Source organism: Myotis daubentonii, chromosome 15 (assembly GCF_963259705.1).
Source record: "Myotis daubentonii chromosome 15, mMyoDau2.1, whole genome shotgun sequence".
In the NCBI taxonomy this organism is placed as follows: Eukaryota; Metazoa; Chordata; class Mammalia; order Chiroptera; family Vespertilionidae; genus Myotis; species Myotis daubentonii.
The window spans coordinates 28,912,147-28,936,308 of record NC_081854.1 but is presented as its reverse complement, the minus strand read 5'-3'; the positions used below and the strand labels follow the sequence as shown (position 1 = coordinate 28,936,308).

Here is a 24,162-nt window from a genome sequence, read left to right as displayed (position 1 = left end):
ACCAAAACTAAAACCAAAACTCCATCCTAAGGAGAAAACATCAGACAAGCCCAAATGGAGGACATTCTACAAAATACCTAAATGGTGCTTCTCAAAATTGTCAAGAAGAGGAAATCTGAATCAAGTCTGCAGTGTAATTTATAGTAATGAATCAATGCTGGTTTGTTTTGACAAATGTACCATGGTAATGTAAGATGTTAGCAATCAGGGGAAGCTGCATCAGAGATACACAGGAATTCTCAATTATCTTTACAATTTTTCTGTCCATCTAAAACTTTTCCAAAATAAAAAGTATAGTGAAAAAAAATCTCGTCATGTAATTAAGAAACTATAACACATGAGAAAAATCAATCAATTGAAACCAACCCAGACTTGACACAGATGGCAAAATTAGTAGACACAGTCATTAAACAATTACAATGACTGAGTTCCCCAATAAACAAAAGCTTAACTAGAGGCATGTTAAGTATGAATTTTAGAGGTGAAAACTATACCACGAGCGATGAAAACCACACTGGATGGGATTAGCGGCAAAACAAACATTCAGAAAGAAAGATCAGTGAACTCCACTACCCTGAGCTGAACAAAGAGAACAGGTGATTGTGAGAGAAGATGAGTGTAGCACTAGTGAACTGGATCAACTGCAAGCAATTGAACAGATGTGTGACTGGCATTCCCACAGGGCATGAAGGACAGAAAAAAATATTTGAAGCAATCAAATTTTCAAATTTTAATGAAAACTATAAACTTGGAGATTGAAGGAGCTCAATGAACCCCAAGACTAAAGAAACATGAAGAAAACTGCACCAAGGTACATCACAGAGATAAAAGGAAACTCTTAAAGAGCAGCCAGAAAGACCACACAAAAAAGGACACAAGGATAATACCAGGGTCTCGAAGGAAACAACCTGAGCAAAAAAACAAACAACAACAAAAAAAACCAAAGAGTAGCATCTGTGGAGAATTAAAAGAAAAATATTGTTACCTGGGGGGTTCAACACCCACTGAAAATCCTCCAAAAACAAAGCCATGTGAATACACTAAAAATCATTCACTGTAATACTTTATATGGGTGAATTATTTCAATAAAGGTGGTTTCATACATACATACACACACACACACACACACGCACACGCGCACACACAGCTGAAATAAAAACTTTTTCAGACATACAAAAACTGAAAGAACTTATGAGCAAAACCACACTACAAAAAATGTTGACAGGAATACTTCAGCCTGAGGGAATGACACTGGATGGAAATAGGAATCTACACTAGAAATGAAAAGCACCAAAAATGGCAATGACGCAGACAGATACATCAGACTTTTTCTTTTAAAGATGTCCCACTATTTAAACAAAAACAACAGCTTAGAACACATGTAAAAGTAAAATGTAAGAAAACAATAGCAGGGTACTAGGATCTGCCGCAGCTGGCGGGAGGGAGGTGGCCAGGGAGTCTGGATGGCGGCCTCCGAGTCTGCATGCGCAGCCTGCAAAGGCTTTTTTGGGGGCACTGGGTTAGCAAGGAAGAGGACGTCAGCAATGCGAGGTTTTTCTGGGGTGCTTTTTGGAGAGGAAGGTAAAGCTGCAGCTTCCGGAATGAGAAGGCGAAACTTTGTCCTGGTAAGGCTGAGGGGAGCTTTAAAGCTCCTAAAATTGAGATCTCATAATGGATTGGTAAACAAGAGGAATCACAGAGTCTGCTACCTCTCGCTGAGCATCTCATAACAAATAATAGACTGAGCTGAAAAGCCCTAGTCTGTAGAAATGGTCAGGAGAAGCTGGATGAGCTGATGGAGGCCAAAGCATTTCAGAGACAACCAGAAAGAAATACACATTAGTGACCTATGCCTAATGAGAATGACTTGGAAGTTTGAGTACCCTCCCCCACACCAGACTGTCCAGTGGACCAGCGTGTCCACAAAAGAGAGCAGGATCCTGGAAGGTTCTGTGAAGAAGAAACCAGGAAAGCACAGCAGCTATGAGAGCAAGGGGCTCTTGAGGGTGCGGTCAGCTATAAGGGAAAAAGAAAGACCTATTAGAAGGGATCTTGCATTTTGTGCTTATCAGAGGAGACTCAACAAAAGAGGTAAGAACTTGAACAAGATAGTTAAGTTGCTTAATTTGGCATTATGTTTGTTTGCAATAATTTCCTTTGGTGTCTCCAACACGCCCATTATACACGCTGGTGTTTTACTTGAGGTAAAACAGTAATGCTCTTAAGTGTTAAGCATTGACAAGTTTAAACTTACTACTTTACCAATGAATATGTATTTGCTACCTTGGTGCTACTTCACACTTAGAAAAACTGAAATTATAAATAGCAGTGAATTCATGTTTTCCCCGAGGCTACACTAAGCAAAGTAAAGGCAGAAAGGCTTCTCTTCCAAAGGGAACTAGTACAAGGGAAATGGTTTCGAGGGGAAAAAAACAAAACCCTAGAACCTGATTAGTTGTGCGGTAATGTAGTATGTGCATAATATAATGTGACATGCATAGGATTCAGATCCAAGAAATGTAACCTCATACCATGGCTATTATCTAAATTATCTTCATCTATAAAGTGAGTATGAACCTGATTGCCTCAAAGGTTTGTTTTGAGGCCTCATGAAGTGTAAAGTGTTATAAAGTGTTAGACAAATGTTACTCATCCTTCTAACAGAAAAAGAAAAGAAACAATAGCAGAAAGGCTGGGAGGGGAGACATAGATGTACACTATTTTAAGGTTATTACACTATAAAAGTGATACTCAGTAGATTTAAACTTAATCATATCCATAATCACACTAGATGTAAATGGTCTAAACATCCATTAAAGGGAGACTGTAGACTGAGTTTCTTTAAAAAGCAATATCTGAGGGAGTGACATCAGAGGAATGGTGACTTGAGAGGCACCTTTTCCTCTCCCCATGAAATTTCAACAAGTAAACCAACTATAATTCAACAAAGAAATCCCTGCTCAACTCAGACGCACACCTGAGAGACCCACGCACTGAAACATCTAAAGGTGAGCAACTAGGAATAAACGGGGAGATGAGAAGGGAGAGCACAAACGACCCTGCAGACACAGTCCTGCAGCCTGGAGCTCAAGGCTGAGGGGGAGGGGGAGGGGAGAGACACCGCCAGTGAGTGGAAAGGGAGCAAACTGACTGAGTAAGCAGACACCTGACAGAGCATGAAGTTCTGCCATGGGCCATCAGTGGTGTTCCAGACAAAGAAACGGAACCATAGAAACCTGCTTCCCCTTAGACTCCCAAACTATCCCTCCCGTTGCCTTGGAGTTGGGTCCAGGAGCATATTATCTGTAAACCAAGAACTGTTGTAGTAACCGCTGTTTCCCTCTGTGACTAGTCTGCAGAAGGGGTGCTTGTGGTGGGACCCCACAAAAGTCGGGTCGCCATTATGTTGAGGGCAAAACAAAGCCACCCTCATTCACTGCGGGTGGGAATATAAATGGGTACAAACCATTATGGAAAGCAATCTGGCGATTCCTCAAAAAATTTAGAGAGCTACCATACAACCCAGCAATCCCTCTCCTGGGTATATATACCTAAAAAACTCAAAATCATGTATTCACAAAGATATATGCACCTCTATGTTCATTGCAGCATTATTCACAGTGGCCAAAACATGGAAACAACCAAAGTGTCCCATGATAGAGGACTGGACAAAGAAAATGTGGTACATATACTCAATGGAATACTACTCAGCCATTAGAAAGGATGAAACAGCATAATTTATAACAACATGGAAGGACCTTCAGAAATTATGCTAAGTGAAATAAGTCAGTCAGAAAAAAATAAGAACTATATGATTTCACTCATATGTGGGATATAAAACTGAAACTCGTAAACACAAACAGCAAGCAGTGTGGTGATTGCCAGAGGGAAGGGGGTGGGGGAAAAGGGGGTCCTAATATAAGGTGACAGGAGAAGATTTGACTTTGGGTGGTGGGTGCATGGTGCAATATACAGATATTGTAACATAGAAACCCACACCTGAAACCTATATGTTCATATTGACCAATGTCACTCCAAACAATTTAATTAATAAATGTTTTTTAAAAGCAATACCCAACTCTAGGCTGTCTACAAGAACCCTCTTTAAATATAAAGTAGTTTCTACTTAAAAAGATGGAAAGAATACAGCATAATAATACTAGTAAAAAGAGAGTAGCTATTGTAAAATCAAAATAGCCTGTAGGACAAAGACCATCAGAGATAAGAAGGTCATTTCGCAATAATAAAGGGGCAGATTATCAAGAGGAAGTAAGTCTCAATGTTTATACCCCTAAATAACAGAGCTTCAAAATACATGAAGTAAAAACAAACTGCACAGAGAAATACACAAAATCACATACATCCTTAGAGATTTCAATACCTTTTTCTGAATGCAGTTGTCCCTCAGTAGTCTCAGGAATTATTAATTCCAGGACTCCCTGCAGATACCAAAATGCAGATGCTCAAATCCCTTATATAAAAGATAGTTGTATTTGCATATAACCTACACACACCCTCCTGTATACTTTTTTTAAAAATATATTTTTGATTTCAGAGAGAAAGGGAGAGAAAAAGGATGGGAACATCAATGATGAGAGAGAATCATCGATGGGCTGCCTCCCCCACACCCTCACTGGGGATCAAGCCCGCAACCCAGGCATGTGCCCAGACCGTGACTTCCCAGTTCATAGGTCGATGCTCAACCACCAAGCCACACAGGCCAGGCCTCCTGTATACTTTTAAATCATCTCTAGATTACTTGTAATACCTAAAATAATGCAAATGCTATATAAATAGTTGTTATACTGTATTGTTTAGGAAATAATGACAAGGGAAAAAAAAAGTCTGTACATGTTCAGTATAGAGCAACCATCATAGGCCTAAGTACACAGTATCCATCAGTAATTACATAACTTTCTTTCCCCAAGTATTTTCTATCCATAGTTGGTTGAATACATGGATGCGGAACCTAAAGATGCAAAGGGCTAACTGAAAATGATAGGACAGGTACACAGAAAGTCAGTAAGGATATTAATTGTCCACTACTGAAGGGTAGTTAATAAGGCTCATCGCCAGGATAATGGGGTTTAAGGTAGATTGTACCCCCTTTCATGTTTTCTTATGCTTTCTACATGGGTGGAAAATGGAAATAAAGAAAAACAGTATTTATTTTTAAGAAATTCACAATGGACCTCGTGGTCCATTTTCTAAGCAAAAGGAAAATAGTGAAACACTGGCTTAGGTGCTTAGGACATCTGTCCCTAATTCAGGAAACATTTATTGAGAACTGACAATGGGCAGGCTGTATGAGAAACAAACCTCTCTTGACTCTACCTCAGAATCCAACCACAGGAGCTGATATTTATCTCATCACCTAGAATGCACATTAACAGAGCTGAACCTACTATGGTCAGGGCCTCCAATAAGCCCAGACCCTGTACTTCTTAATCACCAAACTCCTGGAACAAAAAACTTCCCTCAAAGCTGCTTTGCTCTGAACACTATGTTAGAAAAAAATAACACAGGAAACAGATTTTAACCAACTCCATTATCTAATCAAGAAACACCCTAGCCCTGGCCAGTGTGGCTCAGTTGGTTGGGCAAAATCCTATGCACCAGGTTGCTGGTTCCATCTCCCTACCCCCGCCCCAGATTGCGGGCTTGATCCAGGTTGGGGGGCATGCAGGAGAAGTTTCTCTCTCTCTCTCAAAATCAACTTTAAAAATCTAAAAAGAAAGGAAGACACCCTGGAGAGTGAACCCGTATCTAATCACCACCAGTGATCTTGCTAGTGGCTGACTTCATCCAATTTAGCAAAGACACTTTGATATCATTACTCCCTCCCCCCACCCCCAAGTGATAAACCTTAAAACCAATTAATACATAAAACATTCATATCAACTCTGAAGAACTGTTACACAATTATTTCAAAGTACCAGACAAGCATAAGCCTATATCCATTCCAAAAGAACTCCCTGCCACCCAGCAACCACTTCCCCATTCTTCTGATTATCTATTTAAAGCCAACATCATAGGACGGGTGAAGAGGAGTGAGAATGTAACAACCCATGTTGGACTGGAAAAACTAAAAACTGACATATAAATGTGTTGTTTAAATTAGAAAAAGAACATCCCCTAACAGTTAGAGCCATGGTGACAAGGGTATGAGTTCCTTTAGCTCTGTTACCACCCACTCAACCTCCTGATACAGCAGCCCCGGAAAGATCTGGAATAAACATGTAGATTCCAAGATTCCAGGGGACAGAGCTTTAATGCCATTTAGTCCTACTTGGCAAAGGGGAAAGTGCAACCTTTTCACTCCTTGAATTCATTTGTTCTGTTGTGTTTTGGCACATTTGGTCCCATCCCTTATACACCAAAGCTAAAGGAAGTTCAATCTTACAGGAGACGGGGTAGAATGGTTGACAAAGAATAAAAGACCTGTTTCAAGTTGAAACAAAAATGACTACTAAATGACGGTTTCAAACACCTTAAGCCTTTAATTTTAATATCTGTAAAATTAAACTTGAGATCCTGGGCTCTTGTGAGGAGGCTTCAGTCAAAAGCACATCACTGTTATTGCTTCTTTAGACCATTTAAAAACCCTAAAATTGCATGGGGGAAAAAAGTAACATTAAGACTGTGTGAGAGCCCCATCATGTGGCCCAATGGTTAAGTATTGACCTATGAACCAGGAGGTCAGAGTTCAATTCCCAGTCAGGGCATATACCCGGATTTGGGGCTCAATCCCCCTTTGGAGGGGGGTGGGGGGGAATACAGGAAGCAACTGATCAATGATTCTCTCTCATCATTGATGTTTCTATCTCTCCCTATCCCTTCCTCTCTGAACTCAATAAAAAAATATATTTTTAAAAAACACTTTGTGAACTATACTTATTGTGAGGTTTAAATATGTAACAATGTACAGATTAGAACACAAGTTACCTTATTTCCCAAAATAGGAAAATGACCTAGAACATTATCCATTCAAAGAAATCTACTGGTGTTTCAGTGAGAGAAACTGTTTTTATAGATATTTAGCTTTTATCTTAATGAAAAAATCAAATCTGTGTGTGTACACACACACACACACCACCACCACCACCACCACCACCACCACCACCACCAATAATGGGGGACTCCAGACCTCAACTTCCTGTCCTGAATTATCTCCTAAACCTAGATGTCCCTTTCAGCTACCTGTTGGGTATCCAGTCACTACTGCCACTGCTCAAATCCATTATGCTCAAATCACAGCTTCTCTCTGTCTCCCATCTCCACAGCAACACTGCCATCCTAATCACCGTGTCTAAAGAATCTAATTGCACAGCTTCCCAAGCCCCACACTCTGTGGAATCCTGCCTTGAACCCTCCATCCAAGAGCAGTCATGGAGATAAGGGTCTCATGCCTACCTCACTGGGTTTCCTGCCCTACACCCCTCTTCCAATACCTGGTTCTGCTCACCACCTTTCAGGACCCTCCTAGCTCCTAGGTCTGGGATTCCAACCTTGCCTGTGCCCCAAATCTTTAGACACATCAAACCACTCTCTGCTCTAGGTCCATTCTGTTTTCCTCACCCAAAATTCCTTTTCTAATCCCCATGGACATTTGTTCTGATTTTACTTATTACTCAAAACCCATCCAAATGCTACTGCCTTGGTGGAGCCTTTGTCAACCCCAACCCCCAAGAGACATGGTCTCCTCGCTTCCCATTGCACATTTCCTCTCACAGGAGCTTCTGGCTGATCTCTCTGTGAGCATTGCATCTTATTGCAGACTATAAGTGCCGCAAGGGTAGAAGACAGAACCTCATACACCTATTTTCACATGTTGGACTGGAAAAACTAAAAACTGACATATAAATGTGTTGTTTAAATTAGAAAAAGAACATCCCCTAACAGTTAGAGCCATGGTGACAAGGGTATGAGTTCCTTTAGCTCTGTTACCACCCACTCAACCTCCTGATACAGGAGCAAAGACAAATTTTTAAACCATGTGTCCAGGCTGAACTACAAGACAAGATTATAGTGAGCCCAGAGAGGCAGCATAATTGAAATAATCCAAGAGAATCAGGGTCTTAAAAATATAAGATACATGATCCATTTTGAGGCAGCTTCTTAAAAGGAAGAATTATGCAAGTAAACTGGATGAGCACTAGGGAAAGGCTGTTCACTGCCAGAGGAATGGGCTGGACTTCACTCAGCAACCTACCCAGAGAGTAGAGTTCATACCCCTAAAAACAGGCTATCATTCAAGAACCCAGCCTGCACTGTGGGGCTCAGTCCATTTGCTACTGGTAGCCAACCAAAAATAAGATCAAAGGAAGGGCACACAAATAGTGAGCCAACACACAATTGAGGATGTGCTGAGTGTATGAGCACACACCCAGGACAGATCCACAGATCCACTTTAAATGGGAACCAGTTTTTCCATTTCCATAGCTGTAGGAGAGGTGCTCTCTGCCAAGGGTCCCCTATGAAAATGCATACAAATTGTGAGCTATGCACGGGTTGGGAGTGGGGGGGAGCACGGAGGCGGCGGGCACAATCAGATTCTGTAAAATGTTTAGTTATCAATAAGTATTTAGGTTAACATAATTTGTTCAGCTACATTTTCTCTCAGTATAGCTGTTTTCAAAGTAATATCCAAGAACCCTTAGGGATCCCTGCAACACTTCTGAAACTCTTTTCATAATAACACTACCTTTTTAGCTGGCATGATATTTGTAGTGATGATGCAAAGGTCCAATTTGCTTTACAATTTCCATGATGAAACAATACTTGTTAATTTCATGAAATCCTAAGCCTTGAGTAATTTTTCATATACTATAACAAATGAGAAGTGTGCATAAGCATTTCTACCATGCACCAAATGCAACAATTCTCTCCAGCAAAAGCACTTTTTCAGGGAACACAAGTTTTCTGTGAACGAATGACTGATATACAAACTCCAAATATTCAGATTGTAGGTATTTAGCAGATTATTTCTAGAAAATGAACAAAACGAGAATACTAGTTCAAGGAAAACACCTGACCTAATTTACTGTCAATGCTTAAATTCAAACATTCATCAAATATGAAAAATTTTTAAAACTCTCCACTATGAACAGATAGCACCTGGTGGTTTAAATGCTCTTCTGAAGAGAGGCGTGGCGACAGCAAAAAAAAAAATAGTACCTGTCATCTATCCTATATAATAAAGAGGTAGCATGCTAATTAGACCAAACAAAAGAACAACCATCCAGATGGACGAAGCTGGGGATGCAAAGGACAGCTGAGGCTGCAAGGGGCTGTGAGGGGCTGCAAGGGGCTGTGAGGGGCTGTGAGGGGCTGCAAGGGCCGATGGAGGCTGTGAGGGTCGGCCAAAGCTGCAAGGGCCAAGCCCCTTGCATGAATTTCATGCATCAGAGAGAGAGAGAGAGAGAGAGAGAGAGAGAGAGAGAGAGATGCTTATTAACCGTGACACCGTAACGGGTCGACCAGACAGGAGGTTGCACGCACAGCGTCGGGGGCGGGACAGCAGGGGCCTCGCGAGCCTGCGCTGGGGGAGGGCCTGATCAGCAGCAGCCATAGGTGCTTCAAGGGCCAGACTGGGAGGCAGGGCCGGATGGGAGGGTGGGCGGCGTCACGCGTTTTCAAATCATGCGCTGGGCTCCTAGTCTATATAATGAAAGCCTGAGCGACCGTTAAGGTGGAACGACCAGAACGACCAGTCACTATGATGCACATTGACCACCAGGGGACAGACACTTAATGCAGGAGATGCCCCCTGGTGGTTAGTGCACTCCCACAGGGGGAGCTCTGCTTAGCCAGAAGCTGGACTCACAGCTGGCGAGTGCAGCGGCAAAGGCGAGCAGCAAGTGGTAAAGAGCAGCAAGCAGTGAGGGGTCCCAGACTGTGAGAGGGCACAGGCCAGGCTGAGGGGGACCACCCCCGCCCCACACAAATTTGTGCACTGGGCCTCTAGTCTATCCTATATAATAAAAGGCTAATATGCAAAGAGACCAGTGGAACAACCGATAGTTATGACATGTGCTGACCACCAGGGGGCATGCGTGGAACATGGCTGACATCAGCTGCAGTGGGATGGTGGAGCAGATGAGTGGGGATGCCAGATGAAGGCAGGGCGCCGGTAGCTGTCATCGGGGTGAGCCTCTGGTGGTTACTGAAAATTATTTGCTCTCGCACACCGCAGTCCCACCCAGCGTTTGCACCTGTTGCTGGTGCTGGCCCTGCTCACACCCACTGCCAGTGTTGGAGCCACCGCTCACACCCACTACCAGTGCCCGGTGCCGGCCCTGATCACTCGACACTGCCAGCGGGTGCAAGTGGTGGCTTGCCGGGAGCCGGTCCATCCTTGCTGTTTCAAGGGACCTGGCATATATGGCATACGGTTCTTAATATGTTTGCTCACCTTCTTGGCGCTGTGTTTTAACCAAGGTCACCTCTCCGAGAAAGGTTGAATCCCCAGGTAGGGATTTTCCCCTGAAGTTAGGGAGGGAATAAAACCCCTCAACTAAGTGCCAGGCGGGTAATTAATCCCTTTAACTACGAACAATCATGCTTAAACTACATAATCTTTTCTCCCTGGAATGGAGATAAGAAACGCCCTAACCTTTGTAATAGAGATTGATAGGATTGAATCAACTGGTATAAATACAGTTGTAACAAGACAGAAACACTCAGAACTCAGAACACAGAACTAAGGACACAGGGCTTGGAAGACAGGACCAAGAGAGACAGAGCCTAGGCACAGAACCTACACAGAACGTTCTCTAGAGACAGAAGAACTTCACTGGAGAGAGCATGCCGGAGGATCCTGGACAGGGACTGGCCTCGGAGCCTGGAGAGAGCATGGCTGGGGATCCTGGACTGAACCTGACTGCGGAGATTGGCAGGAGAGCCTGACTGGAGCCTGGTGACTGAGCCTGGCTGGAGAACCTAGCAAGACAACATGGACACAGAACCTGGCTGGAGATCTGAAGCAGAACCTCTCTGGAGATCCAGACCAGAACTTGGCTGGAGATCCGGGCTAGAGATCCTGGCTAGGCTGCTGATCAACTGAACACTGTCTCCGTGTCCTTCCTTCTTTGCCGACTCCGTCTACGCCTTTGGGGACCCCTGGACCTGCTGGGGCTGGACCCCGGCAGTGGCTGCCGGGCCCAATCGCCCCAAAGGGCTTCTCCATCTCCCCCTGCTCTGAGGGGAGACTGGGGCTGGCAGCACCTCTCAGACCCGCTGCCGGCAACGGCCCCACTTGCACCCACTTCCAGTGTCGGAGCTGCTGCTTGCACCACTGCCAGCACCAGCCCCGCTCGCACCTGCAGGTGGTGCCTGCGCTGTTCCCGATCACTTAGCGCCATCAGCAGGTGCAAGCACCGCCTGTTGGCCCTGATCACCCCTGAGGGGTTCCCCAACCTTTCCCTGCTCCTGAGGAGCCTTTGGGGCAGCAGCTGCCGCTCGCAGCCACTGACGGCACTGGCCCCACTCCCACCTGCTGCTGGTGCCAGCCCTAATCGCTCCATGCCGTTAGCAGGTGCGAGCAGGGCCGGCACCATCAGCACATGGGAGTGGCGGCAGTGGGAGCGGGGCTGCCAGCAGACAGGGGACCGGGGGCCATGGCGGGATGGGCCGAGCTGGGGCACAGAGGATGGGCCGAGACCCGCCCCTGTGCCTACCGCAGCCTTGCGGCCCACAGTTCCTGTCAAGGTGCACGAATTCATGCACTGGGCCCCTAGTATGCATGTGTGCATGTGTGTGTGTGTGTGTGTGTGTGTACACTGGTATAAAAACCTAAGCAACCAAACTACCGAACGGCCGAACAGCCAGTCGACCAATTGCTATGACACACACTGACCATCAGGGGGCAGATGCTCAATGCAGAAGCTGCCCCCGGTGGTCAGTGCGCTCCCACAGCCAACCTCCCCCTGCCCCTTCCCCCACCGGCCAACCTCTCTTGGCCCCAATCGGCCCGATCGCCAGCCAGGCGGAGGGACCCCACCATGCACGAAATTGTGCACCAGGCCTCTAATAGTAAAATAAGCACATCAGCACCTGGAAGATCTAAATAACTCGGCAAACCAAGCACAGTTGTAAAAGATCATCTCACAATGCAAGGAAGGACAGTGGGTTTAAATGTAGCTGAAAAGCAACATTCCATGACTCAATGGAGGTTTCAGGTTACCACTGACCTTTCCCTAAGTGACCATTTGTCCAGTTTTGCTGTCATATCAAAAAAAAAAAAAAAAAACCTCCAAAATTATGTCAAGAAGCTAGCTATTCAAATACTCTTCCATATTCCAACTACATTATTTGTATACTTTAACCAAGGTAATATATGATAATCACCAATATTTTGTTTTGGAAAATAACCGCTATTTTTAGTAAAGATTTGTTATTTAGAGTAATATGCAATGGGTTTATCATTCCTATTAGAAAATAAACATTTTATCAACAGATATACCCATATAGACAAAAAAAATTCCTTTGACTCCTCAGTATTTATAGCATAAAGAGTTCCTAAACCCTGGGTGGGTAGTTCAGTTGGTTAGAACATTGCCCCTGATATGACAATGACAAGGTTGTGGGTTTTATCCCACCAGGACACATACAAGAATCAACCAATAAATGCATAAATAAGTAGAACAACAAATCTCTCTCTCTCTCTCTCTCTCTCTCTCATAAAAAAAATTTTATAGAGTTCTGAGATGGTAAAGTGTGAGGACAGGGCCCAGGACAGGAGAGAGTCCAGGACCCTGCCTTCCATCACAGAGCCTGTCAAGACCTCACCTATGACAATACCCTTTCAACTGTATATCCCACTCCCTGAACCCCACTATAAATGCTATTAACTAGATGTAATCTGAGCAATTCTCCCCAAAGAAGTGTAGCTTTCTGGCTGTCTCCCTGGGGTAACTCCAGATACCCAACACAGGGTTGTTCCATGTCAGAAGCATAGAGGCAGGCCTGGTCCCACCAGGTAGACTTTTCTGCTGTCTACGCTCCTTCTTTAGGAAGAGAAAATGTAGCCACCTCCAACTAAGATGTGTGAAGACCAATAGAGCATGTCCAGTTGGGCAATGGGATGGGAACTGGGTACACAAGAAGCCTGTTTACCTCAGGCTGAGGCATGACCATGAATGTGTCCCTTTTGCTCAGCAAGGATAAGACACACTATTTCAAATTTTTCTGACTCCTTTTGTAGACCCAGACCCAGTATTGTCCCTTGAATGTCAAAATGAAAAGGATCCAGAATTATGTAATGGGTGTGACAAGGATAAAAGCCTAAAGGAGAGGCTGCAGCACAGGCTGAGTGCACTGGTTCCAAGTAATCCCAAGCTGGCTACCAGCCCGGGACACAATCTTTCACCTCTGGACATGTATTCTGCCAGGTAGGATTCCACCTCGGACAAGACAGGGGTGGGAGAATGGGGGGCTGAGCAGCAATCCTGTTGCTGAATCAGTGTGCAGAGCTCACTCTCAAAAATGATCAGAAAGGGCCATGAATAAAATTAAATTATGTTTCAAGAATCTGATGACATTTTAAGCAGCTAAAAATCTAAATCCAGGTTAAGAATTACTAGTCTAGTCTCTGAAACAAAAATTGTGGCCTGGGCAAAGGCACATTGGCTGACACAGTGGCGTACATTGTCCCAAGGAATCCAGCAAGGACCTCACACATCTCTGGACTAAGTATATGTACCTCTCAGACATCCCAGAGAGACTACAGTCTAAGGCAGGGGTGGGCAAACTTTTTGACTCGAGGGCCACCATGGGTTCTTAAACTGGACCGGAGGGCCAGAACAAAAGCATGGGTGGAGTGTTTGTGTGAACTAATATAAATTCAAAGTAAACATCATTACATAAAAGGGTATGGTCTTTTTTTTTTTTTTTTTTTTTAGTTTTATTCATTTCAAACAGGCCGGATCGGGCCGTAGTTTGCCCACGACTAGTCTAAGGCCATCCTTCTCACTCCCTCTCTCCCATCACCAACTCTACAGTGTTTAAAATGTTGTGGGAATGGTTTCCATGCAAGGTGTTTCAGGTGTTCCCTAAGGTCAGTATCATTCCTAAGCAATATCCTCCTGTTATTGTCCAGGGCTTTTGGAACAAACTGGGGACACAACACAGCACAAGCTTTGGGAGGGAATAGCCCCTCTCTTCCAGGCAGTTCACAGAGAAGCCAGAACTGAGTTCAGAAGTCAGCAGCTGGCTTTGTTTATTATTTGTTTCTCCATCAGAGAAGATTGGAGAGATGATTAAAAGTGATCCAAGATGCCCTTTTGTAGGAGAATGGATAAACTGTAGAAAATCCAGATGATAGAATATTATTCAGCACTAAAAAAAAAAAAAGAAAATTAAGCTGTCAAGCCATGGAAACCAGTATGAAAAGGCTTAATACTGTAGGATTCCAACCATAGGACATTTTGGAAAAGGCAAAACTATGGAGACAGTAAAAAGATCAGTAGCTGCCAGGAATTAAAGGGAGGCGATGAATAGGTAGAAAGCAGAGGATTTTTAGGACAGTGAAACTATTCTGTACAATGAACTCTTAGAAATGTACGCCACCAAGAGTGAACCTTAACGTGTGGCTTTTGGGTGATAATGTGTCAATATAGGTTCACTGATTATAAAAAAATATATCACTCTGGTGGGACAATGTTGATAATGGGGAAACTCGGGGATGGGGATGTATATGGGAAATCTTTGCACTTCTCAATTTTGTTGTGAATCTAAAATTGCTCTAAAAAAATAGTTTGGGCCCTAACTGGTTTGGCTCAGTGGACAGAGCATTAAACTGCGGACTGGAAGGTCCTGGGTTGGGTTCTGGTCAAGGGCACATGCTTGGGTTGCAGGCTCGATCCCCAGTAGGGGGCGTGCAGGAGGCAGCCGATCAATGATACTCTCTCATCATTGATGTTTCTATCTCTCTCCCTCTCCCTCTCCCTTCCTCTCTGAAACAATAAAAAAGAATTGTTTTGTTTTGTTTTTTTTTAGTGATCCTCCTGCCAGAAAAACACAATGTGCAGCAGGACTTACTGGGTCAGTTCCCAGGGAGAACTGAGGTCCCAAGAGAGGGCCCCAATAAACAGAATGACTGATTTACATAACATAGGCAATGCCTTCCCAGAAGGGGCCCCATCAGGAACAGCCTGAACAACCAGAACAGCCTAGATAGCACTGGGCCCTGGTCCCCCACCCAGCTGGTTGCCCAGGCACCCCACCTCATGATGCTCCTCCAACCTCCAGATCTGCTTTTTGTATGGTCTCTGACCTCTTGAGGTTCACAGACAAGCTCAAGTCATCTCTGCCCACCCTCATAAAGCACCTGCCACCCATTGCCGGTTGCTAAATGGTTAGAGCATTGACCCACAGACCTAGGGATCATGGGTTCAATTCCCGGTCAAGGGCACATACCTCGGATGCAGGCTTGATCCCTGCATGTGGGAGGCAACGAATAAATGTGTCTCTCTCATATCCATGTTTCTCTCTCCCTTCCCCTCTCTCTTAAAATCAATGGTGCCCTAACCCGTTTGGTTCAGTGGATAGAGCATCGGCCTGTGAACTGGGGTCCCAGGGCCAATTCCAGTCAACGGCACATGCCTGGTTGCAGGTTTGATCCCCAGTGGGAGCCATGCAGGAGGCAGTCAATCAATGAGTCTCTCTCCCCGTTGATGTTTCTATCTCTCTTTCCCTTTTCTTTCCTCTCTGAAATCAATAAAAAATATATATTTAAAAAATTAAAATTAAAGGAAAAATATCCTCGGGTGAGGATTTAAAAAGTCATAATAATAAAGCCCCTGCTAACTGTGCTGATGCCTTGTGTGCTCCCACTAAGATGGAAAAGAAACCAAGGTGCCAAATGGACAGGGTCCCTTCTACAGAAAATGCGAAAATTAAAACTTTATCAGATACATTATTTCTCTTTACATTGAAAAAAAACATTAAAAGCCATGTTTTGAAGATTAATATCATGGGAAATTAATATTAAGTTTTAAAATGCAGAATATGAAATTATGTACAGCATAGTCCTTATTTTATGAAAAGTATAACATTAAAAATTTTCCATTTAGATGTTTAAATTTGGTCGGATTGCACATTTTTTATTGATCTTGTTTTTTTTGGGTTTTTTTAGAGAGAGAAAAGGAGAGAGAGAGAGAGAGAGAGAGAGAGAGAGAGAGAGAGAGAGAGAGAGAGAAACATTGATAAGACAGTAACAGCCATCAGCTGCCTCACGGACATACCCTACTAGGGATCAAGACTGCAAGTCTGGCATGTGCCCTGACCAGAAATCTAACCAGCAACCACTTGGTGCATGGGACAATATTCAACCAACCGAGCCACACCAACTGGGAGGATTACACATATTTTTATTTTCTTTATATTCAACTTCATTTACTAAGTGTTATTAGTTGAATTGTATCCCTCTGAAAAGATATATTGGGATCCTCCTAACCCCCAGTATCTCAGAATGTGGCCTTATTTGGAAAAAGGGTCATTGCAGATGTAGTCAAGAGGAGATCATTATAGGGTGGGTTCTAACACAAATATGTCTGGTTTCCTTATAAGAAGGGGATATTTGGACACAGAGACACAAGCAGGGAGAACACCATGTAAAGATGGAGGCAGAGATGGGACAATGCTCTACAAACCAAGGAACATCAAAGATTGTCAGCAGATCAGGAGGACTGGGACAGAGCCTGGACACATTACTACCCTCAGTGCCAACTCTGCTGACACCTTGGTCTCGGACTTCTGGCCTCCAGGACTGTGGGAAGATAGATGTCTGCTGTTTAAACTGCCCAGTGTGGGGGATTTTGTTATAGCAGCCATGACAAACTAATACACTTAAATTTTGTTCAATGTGCAGAAACTACTTCAATAATAGGAAATATTTTTCTAAAAGACACTACATAGCATAACTCTTAGAATACAGATAACATTTCTAGTTCATTGCACAAAAATACTACCCTTTCATCAAAAGAAAGCAATAGCCTGGCCACTGTTTTTGGATACCTATACTTTATTTTAACCAGCTCTTTGTAGAAAAAAATGGGAATTACCTTACTGATACTAGTTTCTAATTAACCACCCCCTAGAGCAGGGGTGGGCAAACTTTTTGACTCGAGGGCCACAATGGGTTCTTAAACTGGACCGGAGGGCCGGAACAAAAGCATGGATGGAGTGTTTGTGTGAACTAATACATGTTAACACTGCTGCTGGTGAAGGAGCGGAGGGGAGAGCAAGAGAACCCTCCACGCTCTTTCGGCTCCGCGGGCCGGATAGAACAGCTGAACAGGCCGGATCCGGCCCACGGGCCGTAGTTTGCCCACGGCTGCCCTAGAGACAAAATAGAGACGTACAGGAACATCCCCACTAACCTTTCAACTGAATCTTCTCTTGCCTCTGAGTCATGTTTAGAGCAGGCCCTGGGGCCTCAACTCCAGGATCTCTAACTGGGCACTGCTCCAGGAGGTCACCCAGATGACTAGGACAGTAAGTAACTTTAAATGGGATCTTCACATTAATATATGTAGAGATACTATGAACTACACAATGTGAAATGTTCCTTAACTCTTCAGGTAAAACACTTCAAAAAAATTCCTCCTGAATAAGTAAAGATAACACTCCTTATGGCCTAAAATGTATGAAATATCTGACATGTGCCAATTCAGACCAGCCACAAAGCAGCTTTAAAATAATCACTGTGTGGCTAAATCCTATCTGGTCTTGATGGGACTCTCCAAGAACTCAGAGCCTGACGGTTCAAACCAAGTCTGAGACCATGTCTCTAATGGTCTGGCTTCCTGGAGGGTCTGTGTGATTTCAGGGAGCCAGGCTCAGTGAGGGACAGCCAGATCAGGAGAAGCCAATAAATCATAATACATAGGTAAACTGAGGCCCAAAGCTCTGTGATGGTGACCCCAGTGATGGACGCTGAAAATGCATTCCCAGAGCTGCTGGTATGGCTCTGTGGTTGAGCGTCAACCTATGATCCCGGAGGTCTCAGTTTGATTCCTGGTCATGGCACGTGTTCGGGTTGCGGGCTCGATCCCCAGTGCTGGGCATACAGGAGACGGCCGATCAGTGATTCTGTCTCATCATTGATATTTCTATAATAAAAGTCTAATATGCAAATCGACCAAACAGCAGAATGACCAGCCGCTATGACACGCACTGACCACCAGAAGGCAGATGCCTAACGCAGGAGCTTCCCCTTGGTGGTCAGGCCCCTCAGCCACAAGCCAGGCTCAGGGCTGGCAAGCGCACCAGCGGTGGCAAGCGCAGCAGGCCGGGCTGAGGGCCGCCTCCCCACGTGCACGAATTTCGTGCACCGGGCCTCTAGTCATTGATATTTCTATCTCTCACTCACTCTTCCTTCCTCTCTAGAATCAATATAACAAAAACTTATCCCCTCAGTAATGCCCAGCCCACAAATTTTTTGTCCAGCTTTGATTTCCAGTCGTACCTGTGCTGTGGTTTGGCTTCTGCTGCTTCTGCTCTGTTATCTTAGTCTCTGTCTGTGCCCTGTGACATAGATATGCTCCAGACCCCTCCCAGGGAGGCTGCCTGTTTCTATATTGATGGGCTGGAGACTGTCAGTTTGAGGAGTGCTTTAATATATATGTTCTCCTGTACAACCGTCCACTGATTAATTTGGAGACTGCTGGGGCAAAAGGGGAGGAAAAACTTAAAATGTCTCCCTTTTAATATTTCTCTATGGTTATTTCTAAATGATTTTCAGAGTAGTTTCCCCCCCAGAATCTGTTCTCTCAAACAATTTTCACCACCTTATAATTGACCAGAGGCCTGGTGCACGGATTTGTGCACTGGTGGGGGCGGGGGTGGCCTGCGGGGATTGGCCTGCTGTGGGATCGCTGCTCATCCCGGTCAGCCAAGAGGCTGTGGACCTGCCCTCTGAGACACAATTGCAGAGACACACGCTTCATACCACTAGAGAGCACAGCCTCACCAACACTACACACAGGGGAGGGTGGACCCACTCACAAACCACCCAATGTGCTTCTGGACTTATAGGCAGTCCTGAAGGAGACACAAAAGTTTGCAGTCCCGAAAAGGTCATAAGATACAAAGGCACCACCACAAGCCATGGAAACAGGACAGCTGTAGTGAAGAAATCAGATAAGCCCTTGGTGCTTAAGGTCTTAGGGGAGAGGGGGACACAGAAAACAGAAAAGAGCAGGACAGGGGCAGGAGAGCAGATGTGGCATCTGCAGGAATGACTTCTTCAAAGAAGCTAGGCCTAAGTGCCTTCCCAAAGCTCACAGCACTAGCACCAGGCTACTGAGGATGCAATGTGCTATGTAGAGAGGCAGAAGCAAAATGCAAAAGAGGAGAGGTGGGAGACTCTGAAACCCACAGCCCAAGGGAAAACTTGAAAGAAAAGGGCCTCAAAGGGAACACTGAGAAACGTCAGCACATTAAAAGGAGGAGGGGGGTGGATAAAGAGAGCAGATGGGAGAAACTAATAAAAAATAATATGGTGCCGAAACCGGTTTGGCTCAGTGGATAGAGCGTCGGCCTGCGGACTGAAAGGTCCCAAGTTCGATTCCGGTCAAGGGCATGTACCTGGGTTGCGGGCACATCCCCAGTAGGAGATGTGCAGGAGGCAGCTGGTCGATGTTTCTCTCTCATCGATGTTACTAGCTCTCTATCTCTCTCCCTTCCTCTCTGTAAAACATCAATAAAATATATTTAAAAAAAATAATAATAATAATATGGTCACAGAGATTTGAAGAAAGAGAGCAAGAATGAAGCTCAGGAAACCCAGCAGGGCTAACCACTGCAGGGTGTTTTCCACTGGCCATTGTCCTAACCCCAAAGGCAAAGGCACCCAGCTCACCAGTGTTAGGGCCACTGGAAAACACATGTAGAGTAAGAAATTAACTCCTTTGTTCATACAATAAAACTCCACCTTCCATTTAACTTGGGGGGAAAAAAGGCTCAAACTGATAAATTATGGATCAAGAATGAGGATGCCGCTAACTATGTGGGAAGTCATGGCTGCCCTTCCTCAGCTACAGATTCAAGCAGTGGTGTTGCTTTCTCTAAAGTCAATCCTGGACAGGGAGCCAATGGCATATGTGTGACCACAGACGAGGAAAGGGAAGAGGCCACGGCCACAGCTGGGAGGACTCTGAGGGTGTTGCACTATTTGAAGAATACTGGTGTACACAGTCAGTCACCAAACCAATGCTGAGTGAGTTACCAGCTGAGACACCTCATACCTTCTCCCTTAGAATTCCTTTTGACCATCACCACAGGGCTTTACTGAGCTTCTCCTGTGGCAGTAAGCTCTGGCAAGGCCAGAGGAGACTCGGCCCTCAGGACATAGACTATATTATATAATTGAAACAAACCACTACCTCAGCAAGCCTTTCATGTTTACTTAAGTCTCAGGCTGTCATATAAACAGACAAGAGGAAAAATAGTGTAAAAAGGTCAGCTATGTAGGTAAGCCACCTAACTGGGCAGAAAAGGCCAGGATCAGGAGCTAGTTCCCTGGAAAACAGAGAAGGAAAGGATGGCAGGTTGGAGGTCTTTAGAAAATAAGCTATGCCAAATGAATAAACTCCTAGAAATATACAATCCTCCAAGACTAAATCAAGACACAGAAAATCTAAACAGACCAATTACAATAAAAGAAATCAAAGCAGTAATCAAAAAACTCCCAATAGGCACCCAGCAGGCCATCCATCCCGCCATCGCCACCAGCTCCACACAGTTTAACAAGGGGCCCTTGGCTTTCAGCCAAGGTCAAGAACCAACACCTGTCCAAATATGACCCTCAAAAGGAGGCGGAATTCCGCAGCCGGATCAAAGGATTCATAGGCCTATCAGTCCTGACTTCCAGAAGGGTATGAAGGATAGAATTATCCTGTGCATACTCATGAATAAGCTGCAGCCAGGCTGTCTCCCCAATATAACCACTCCATGCAAAACTGGCACCACCGCCCTAACCGGCTTGGCTCAGTGGATAGAGTGTCAGCCTGCGGACTGAAGGGTCCCAGGTTCGATTCCAGTCAAGGGCATATACCTTGGTTGTGGGCACATCCCCAGTAGGGGGTGTGCAGGAGGCAGCTGATGGATGTTTCTCTCTCTCATCAATGTTTCTAACTCTCTATCCCTCTCCCTTCCTCTCTGTAAAAAATCAATAAAATATATTTTTTTAAAAAAACTGGCACCACCTAGAAAACCTCTCCAACTTCATCAAGGCCATGGTCAGTTACAGCATAAACTCCGTGGTCCTGTTCGAGGCCAATAACTTATTTGAGAGTGGAAAATGACACAGGTGCAGGTCTCTCTTTTGGCTCTGGTAGGGAAAGCCAAAACAAAGGAGCTGCAGAGTAGCGTGAACATTGGCATCAAGTACTCAAAGAAGCAGGAGCGGAATTACGGTAATGCCACCATGAAGGCAGACCAGTGCGTCAAAAGGCTCCAGATGGGCACCAACAAGAGTGCTAGCCAGTCAGGCATGACAGCACATGGCATGAGAAGGCATCTGTATAACCCCAAGAACCATACTGCCATCCATGCACCACTCAACAATCAGCCTGCAAACGGGAACCAACAAATGTGCCAAGGAGGTGAGCATGACAGCTCCCGGGACCGGGGCAACACATCTATGATACCAAGCCAGGGACCAACAAGTGTGACAACTCCTCCGTGTCTCTGCAGATGGGCTACATGCAAGGAGCCAACCAGAATGACCAAGTATTTGGCCTGAGCTGGCAGTTATACAACCCCAAGTAGTGACCACAAGACGCAGGGGCTGACTGAGTTCCAGGGTCAATTGGCAACTGCCCAAGTCCAGGGAAGGTCCTGGAGTATCCCTCCTACTACCAAGAGGAGACAGGCTACTGAGCCCCCCTTGTAGGTGTCTCTCCACATCACTGCCCCATCTGAAATTTTGGGGCTTTTGGAATTTTCATCCTGTTTTTCTTTATGTTCAAGTGCTTTCCAGCTGAGAGTCTGTGAAAGCCAGGTCCAGATGCATGTAGTGCAGGAGTCCCTGCCAGGGCAGATCCAAGTAGCAAATTTCCCAGCAGGCTTTGGGACAAGCTGGGGCGAGGGAGGAAACCTGTGTAGGGACGGAAACTGGCCCCAAATGGCTTCCAGTTGCTTCTGTCACTCTACCCTTTTCTCTGCTGATCACTTTGTGGTTTCTGTACCCACAGAGCATTCAGGCAGTTTTAACAAAAGTAATTTTTCCCCCCCAGGGAAATTGGGTGTGGATTGTGGAGGGGGTTGCTGGGAAGAAGTCCCCCCAGGAGAGGGCCAGGCCACAGTCGCCAGATATTTTAGGCATCGTGACGGACTGCATTTCCTCAGGACCCTCCCAAGGGTCCAGTGAGGAAACTGAGGCCCAGATAGGACAATGGAGTTCTGAGTGATTGAGGCAAAACCAGACCCCCACTTCCATATTTGTCCCTTCTTCGTTAGCCAAGTACTGCACAGGGATCCTGTACCAGGAGACACTCTCTGGGACCAGGAGATAATGTGAAATACCAATGGTGCATCAAAGACAATAAAAACTAGAAAACCAAGAGGGCCACATAGGTAAACACCAGTACTCACAGACTCCCACAGTCACATCAAAATTACAAGTAAAATACAGAAAAACCACCATTCAGAAACACCTAAAAGTTGGCTGAATGGAAGTCCTACAACTAGAGAAGTAAAGAAGAAAGCACACTTAGACTGGCAGGAGGGGCGAAGGCACAAAATGGGCTGGGCTGGTCCGACACCCAAGTGTGGCGTTTTTTTCCATCGGGAAGAATGTCTCGGTTGTGGAGGTCCCTCGTGAGAAGCTAGGAGTACCAGGCCCACACCAGACCCCGAGCCCAGGGTTCCAGAGCTGGGAAGAGAAGTCTCTGTAACTTCAGGCTGTAAAATACCAGCGGGGATTGTGGTTGAGTAACACAGAGGCTGCTGGAGACCCAGGCAGTTCCTCATAAAGGGCCCACAAACAACTTACACGGACTTGTTCCCTCTGGCTCAGGAGGATGGATCCAGGGACATACAGGGAGGAACTGGAATGTCTGGCATCGAGGGTGGCTTTCTCCCAGACCTAGGTGCTCACATGGGTCACTGTTTCTATGCTGAGACCTCCCCCGTCACAGAGCTCACTTACAGCCATATCTGAGTTTTCATTAGCCTGGCCCACACCATGCACTCAGCTCTGGATCCTGCCTCATCCAATTTGCAGCCCTACCCAAACTATTTGCAGGAGCTTTTCCTTATGAATGGCCTGTCCTGGCTGAAGCTTCAGACTTTCCTAAAATTTCTCAAACAAGCATCAGCTGGCTTCAGCAGGCCTCAAAACTATTAATAAGAGGCCAAAGACAGCTTGGCCTCACATGGGCACTTCCATGCCCAACACAAGTAGCAGCCATCTACAGATAGCTCTATAGCTCCTGCCAAGTGGCCTCAGGCAATAGCTGACTTTGCACCACCCAGAAGGCCCCAGAGCCAGTGCACCCGGTGGACAGTATCAAACCATAACAACTTGCAACTTTACACATCCACCAGCAACACACTCAAAGTGAGCATTGAAGCAAGCCCTACTCCATAGGGTGTCTCCTACACAGCAGCTCTTTCATGGTATTTGCAGCTGGTACTCAAGCCAACTGGCCTGGAGGTCAATTCCTCCCAGTGATGCCAACAGCAAGAGTGTGAACACAGCTCACACAGGGCACACTTAGGAGTGCCCCACTTGGGTGACTGGGGAGGCTGAGCCACTGGGCCCTAAAGGGCATCTACTACACAAGGCCACTCCACCAATTCCAGGAGACATAGCAGCTCTACCTAATACATAAAAACAAACACAGGGAAGCAGCCAAAATGCAGAGACAAAGAAACATGTGACAAATGAAAGAACAGAAGAAATCTCCAGAAAAAGAACTAAATGAAATGGAAGCAAGCAAACTACTGGATACAGAGTTCAAAACAATGGTTATGAGGTTGCTCAAGAATCTTAATGAGAGTTTCAAGGGAATTAATGGGAGCTTCAATGGACTTAAGACTTTCAAGGATCTTAGTGAGAATGTCAAAGACATGAAAAAGGACCAGTCAGAAATTAAGCATGTACTAACTGAAATAAAGAATAATTTATAAGGCCCTGGCCGGTGTGACTCAATG

The 24,162-nt window shown here is 45.2% G+C and overlaps 1 protein-coding gene and 1 pseudogene across 7 annotated transcripts in view; one reads left to right on the top strand and one right to left on the bottom strand.

Moving 5' to 3' along the window:
* The window catches only part of ANKRD11 (ankyrin repeat domain containing 11), a 279,313-nt gene that overhangs the window by 143,750 nt on the left and 111,401 nt on the right, over positions 1-24,162 (bottom strand). The window lies entirely within an intron of this gene.
* LOC132216261 (calponin-2-like) lies at positions 1,863-21,885 on the top strand (annotated as a pseudogene).